We start from the raw sequence: 6048 nt of genomic DNA, 5'->3' as shown, positions 1-6048 counted from the left end.
AAACTTGGTTCACAACATCACGCTTCCCTATTTCCCAGTATTTCTAGAAAAAACCCGGGGTCATACCATCTGGACCAGGAGATTTATCAGGGTGCATATTAAACAGGGCACTTCTAACTTCGTCTTCCACAACTGGCCTAAGTACTGACAAATTCTGATCCACGGTGATCGAAGGCGCAATCTCCTCTACCACTGTTGAGTAATCGGCCCCAGTTGAAGTAAATAAATTAGTGAAATAATCAACCATAACATTTAATTTAATATTATTAATTTAGTTTATATTTATTATTATGTATTTTATAAAAAAAAAATAATTAATTTAAGATAGATATTTTTATAGAAAATTTATTATAATAATAGTAAAATATTAATTTGTAAATTTATGTTTTAATAAAATATTAAAAAATTGAGAGAATTAAGGAGAAAAAAGAAAAATAGCTTTAGAGAAATTTTAGACCGCCACGTTAGCGCCTCATACTTCTCCTTTATATAGATATATCTATTCTATATAAAATGTGGCTATATACCAGGATTATTGGTTTATGAAAAATTTTTGGGTGACTTTTTATTTATATATAATAAAATAAATCCAAAAATACGATTGGGTGACTTTTTATTTATCCCTTCCCAAAAATTGCCTCTTCCAATCGAGCATTCCTCTCTTATTTTATCTCACTTCCTGGTTGAACAATTCAATTTTTCTTCTGCTTCCAATTTTATAAATTCTTTTGATTCGAAGCCCCTATTTCACATTTCGTATTTTGTAAAGCCTAGATCTCGATTTCTATTTTCGGAAGTCTTGTTTACGTGAGTATTTTTTCTTTTTTTCTTCCTTTCTTTCCTCGGATTGGCCATGGGTAAGGTGCTCCGTGAAACCGGTAAGCCCTCATCGTCGTCGTCGTCGTCTTCATCTGTCGTGGCTTCTCCTCTTGCGACTACTACCTCGACTTCGATCACCGAGACCGTGAATGGTACTCACCATTTCAAGATCAATGGGTATTCTCTTTCGAAGGGTCTTGGGATGGGGAAGATACTTTCAATGTCGGTGGGTACTCGTGGGCAATTTACTTTTACCCCGATGGAAAGAGTGTCGAGGATAATGCAACGTATGTGTCACTGTTTATTGCGCTCGGTAGCGAGGGAACTGATGTGAGGGCGTTGTTTGAATTGACACTTATGGATCAGAGTGGAAAGGATAGACACAAGGTGCATAGCCATTTCGGGAGGATGTTGGAGAGTGGGCCTTATACGCTCAAGTACTGCGGCAGCATGTGGTGAGTGCATAACTTTTCTAGGTGTTTTTAATTGCAAATTTGCAATTGCTTGAAATTTTTTTTTAAGGTTTTAATTACGAACTTTTGGTTTTATTCAATGCTTTCCCGTTGTAATTATATTTGATTTCGTTACATTTTATTTTGATTTCAAGGTCAATTGTTGTTAGGTGCTCCCATCTGAATAAAAAAAAAACTCAATAATGGTAGGTGCTCCCATCTGAAAGCAAGAAAATTGCATAGTGGTCATTCTTTGTTGGTAGCGATCAAGTATACCTCTTATGGTAAGCTGAAGTTTTTATTCTTTTTTCAATTTAGATGTTCAGAATTATATTCTTTTTTATTCTTTTTATTCCTATTTAATAGTAATGCAATTTTATGAATATGTAGTTTCTGCAATTTTCGATTCAGGTGCTCCCATATGAAAGCAAGCAAATTTCATAGTGGTCATTTAGTCACAACAAGTATGGTAATCAATGGCGCTTTTCCAATTTATAAGAAGTTGAGGTGACTAGAAAGATCCATGATCCACATGCTCAGGTGAGATTTTCCTTGTGATATATTCGGCATGTGTATTAGCCCACTTGTGAATCACTGACTACAGAATCTTAAAATCCAAACAAGCTTCTTATAGACATAGGGGAGAACCATTTTAAAGGTTCTTCGATGTTCACCTCAAAAGCCAAATGATCAGCAGATGTGAGGGCTCGAATTCAAATCTAATCTGATTAATATGTAAGAAAACTCTCATTTTTCTTTCACTTATTAAGTCAATATTGCAATTATTCATTTCAGGTTACAGACAGAGCATCCAGTTAATACTCTTAGCTACAAAAGTCTTTGATCATATTGTTGGGTTTTATGCCCTAAATAAAACTCATTTCAATATAATCAGATTTACTTATTAATATAGATCAGAAATAACATTTAATGTTGCATGGTTCACATGATTTATTTCATGATTATATGTACATAATGTATAAATTCATCTGAAACCCTTTTCACATACTTGATCCTGTTTATTGTGTCGTCAACACATTGGAAAGTAAACATGACTATGTGAATAAACTTTCCTAGATTTATCAGACATGGGGTTTTACTGATATGATAATCTACAACAGAGTTTACTTGCATTTGGAGAAATGCTATGTTCTTTCCAGAGCATTGGTTAAAGTAAAGCTCAGGTTGGATGCATGGAGTATGCATCGGAAGGGACCGATATTGAACTTTGACTTAGATTTATTAAACTTACCGTAATATCTATTCAAGTCAATATCGCCTAGTTGATCCTAGATCAAATGTTCTTAATCCTGTTATGATTAGGCTCAATCTTGAAAGGCTATTCGTGTTCTTTGATTTGTTAGTTAAGCCTACTTTTAGGTCAGGGTGATACGTACATTTTGGGAACACGGTAGTGCAATTGAGTGGGAGCGCTATCATAAACATGGAATCTATAGCTTCTATCTGGCGAATAGTAAGCAAAGGATGATCTCCTTCGAGCTTGACCAAACGAACATAAATGGTGGAGTACTCATTTCACATAAGCTGAAATATCATTTATACGGGGTCAAGTGTTTTAAGGAATAAATACATTGTAGGGTGTAACGGTAATTTAATCCCTTTACAGTGTAGATCATTCATATAGAGGATTAATGATCAAATTAGGATTATAACAATGGATAACTAATGATGTGTCTATATGGTGGAACATATAGAGCATTCTATATAACTGAGAGTGCAATTCTAAGCTCTATGCGTGGATTCAACGAAGAATTAATAAGTTAGTGAATTTTAGTGCTAAATTCTTGATCTACTTATTGGAAGCTCGGTTATATAGACCCATGGTCCCCGCACTAGTTGAGATAATTTTGCTTGTAAGACTCATATAATTGGTTTTGATTAATCAATTATAATTCTTAAATTAGACTATGTCTATTTGTGAATTTTTCACTAAGTAAGGGCGAAATTGTAAAGAAAGAGTTTTAGGGGCATATTTGTTAATTATGATACTTTGTATGGTTCAATTAATAAATATGATAAATGACAATATTATTTAATAATTATTTATAGTTATTAAATAGTTAGAATTGGCATTTAAATGGTTGAATTTGAAAATTGGCGTTTTTGAGAAAATCAGATGCAGAAAAGATAAAACTGCAAAATTGCAAAAAGTGAGGCCCAAATCCACTGTGTAGGGCCGGCCACTTTTTTAGGGTTTTTCCCTCTGATATTTTCATTATTTTAATGCCAAATAATTCAAACCTAACCCTAGTGGAATGCTATAAATAGATAGTGAAGGCTTCAGGAAAATTACACTTTTCTTCTGACACTTTCTGAATCAGAAAAACCTGAGCCTTCTCTCTCCCTATCTTTGGCCGAACCCACTCCCTCTCTCTTCCTCTTGAATTTCGAAATTTCTTAGTGTATGAGTAGTGCCCACACACAGCAAGTGATACCTCAATCATAGTGAGGAAGATCGTGAAGAAAGACTTTCAGCAAGAATGAGGTTTCAGCATCAAAGATTCAGAGAAAGAGATCCAGGTTCAGATATTGATAATGCTTTGCTACAGAAAGGAATCAAGGGCTAGATATCTGAACGGAAGGAGTCATATTATTCCGCTGCACCCAATGTAAGGTTTCCTAAACTTTATATGTGTTTATTTTATCGTTTTAGAAAGTTCATATTTAGGGTGTTAATAAACATACTTGTGAGTAGATCTAAGATCCTGGTAAAATAAATTCCAACACATATTATATCCTATAATAATATATATCTTAACAATCTACAACATATGAATATGAAAGATAAGAGGTTATCTTTCTAATATAATCCTAATTACATTAGCTTATTTGTTGCTTAATTATCTTTAGATAATTTTGGAAAATTTATTTTAACCATGATTATGTTGAGTTCCATGTAATGATTATAGGTTCAATTACTTTAGGGAAATTTGACATTTTATGCTTAAACATTAGATAGGGTGTTTAATTATACCACCCTTCTAAAAATTTTATAACTATCCTATTCTTTTATTGGTGACCCCAAAATACCCCTCTCCTCTATCCCAAAAAATTAGCCTCCTTCTCCCTCTCTTCACGCACTCTCTCTCTCTCTCTCTCTCTCTCTCTCTCTCTCTCTCTCTCTCTCTCTCTCTTCACACACACTCTCTCAGTCACTGCCCCCGACTCCGCCGAGTGCCACTCGATCCTGTCCCGGCCGACTGCAACCTCCACCATTTTCACCCTCAACCTCCACCTCACTCAACAAAGCAATGGGTAAGTGTTTTTCTTAGTAAATAGTGTAGTTTTTTGTTGAATTGCATGGATCTCAATGTTGTTAGTTGTAATATGTGACTTTTGTGTCCTTGAAATGGAGGTAGAGTTTGTGGCTAACAGTCTGTGTTTTTCTGGGTTTTTTTGGTTTTTGCAATTTTATGCGACATCATGCGATGTTTTGTGCGATGTCATGAGAAATCTGAGGTTAGGGATGACATGATTAATTTTGGCGACTTTGTACGATTATTGTACGATTTTATGTGCGATAGTGATGATTGGCGATTTATGTGCGATATGTTGTGCATCGTTATGCGATTTTGTTGATTATGTGATATTGTGCGACTTTATGCGATTTCTTTCCTTTGTTGTGCGATTATTGTGCAACATCATAACTGGTTTATATTATGTTAGCTTAAGGCGATATTGTGCGATATAGTATAGTGATTTTTAAATTTAAGTTTGTTTGTATTTCTTTGGGACAGATTCATCTGTATTTGTGCCTGTACTGTATGATGGCGTTTGGACTTTGGAGGGTTTCAACTGGGTATTTGATTCCTCAAAAAGTAAGACATTGATATTGGACATTGATTGTACACTGAAAAAGTTGCGGGAAGTTTTGCATGAGGAGTTGGAGGTGGACCCCTTGGTGTATGAATTGAAGTTAGAAGTTCTTTACATGTACATGAAAGGCACTAAGTTTCCACCTGAGGTTTTAGTGAAAGATAGTCAACTACGAGTGTTCTTGAGCATGAAGGCAAAAATGAGTGTGGACAACTTGTTGCCACTATTTGTGACCAAGGTGAAGAAGAATGTGAATTTGGAGCAGACTCCCCGAAATGTAACCCCTAGAAGTATTGTTGGGACCCTTGTCCCAGAAACTAATCTGGGGGTTGGTTTGGACGAGCAAGTTGGCACTAATGTAGATGATGATAGAGTGGGTATTGAATTTCATCATTCAGATGAGTTCGATGCTCCCTTTTACAATAATGATCCTGTGGTTGATTTGGGTGTGGATGATGATGTGGCTACAGATGTACCTCCCCTGAGGATGGAACTAACTCCAAGCAACCAAGTAGAGCGACAAATAAGACCCCCCCGTAGTGAGAATCGCCAAACACTAGGAACTAGTAGCAGTCGGCCAGGTCCTTCTGATAGTGCTCCTATATCTGAATTTGAAGTTTCTACTAAATTCAAACCTCTTGTGTGGACAAGGGAAGACATAGAGGAAAATAACGTGTATACAACATCTCTTAGTGGTACGCCTTCAGGGGAGATATATCTTGGCAAGTTGTACAAAAACAAGGAAGAATTGAAGAATGTAGTGGGAAGGTATGCACTGAAAAATAATTTTGAGTGGATGGTAAGTAAGTTTGGCACTGATGTGTTTTACGTTACTTGTAAGGATGAAAATTGTAAATGGATATTAAGGGGGAAGAAAAAGGCACTTTGTGACATGTTTGAGGTTACTGTGTTTCACAACGAACACACATGTAACTTGGAT

At 35.5% G+C, this 6048-nt stretch overlaps 1 pseudogene; it reads left to right on the top strand.

The window, feature by feature from the left end:
* Nucleotides 1-576: 576 nt before the first annotated feature.
* On the top strand, nucleotides 577-1278 carry LOC115711465 (BTB/POZ and MATH domain-containing protein 2-like; annotated as a pseudogene).
* The last annotated feature ends 4770 nt before the right edge of the window (nucleotides 1279-6048 follow it).

The sequence above is a fragment of the Cannabis sativa genome, chromosome 3, assembly GCF_029168945.1.
Source record: "Cannabis sativa cultivar Pink pepper isolate KNU-18-1 chromosome 3, ASM2916894v1, whole genome shotgun sequence".
NCBI classification, from domain to species: Eukaryota; Viridiplantae; Streptophyta; class Magnoliopsida; order Rosales; family Cannabaceae; genus Cannabis; species Cannabis sativa.
Note: the sequence above shows the minus strand (reverse complement) of the source record. Positions and strands in the feature narration are given on the sequence as shown.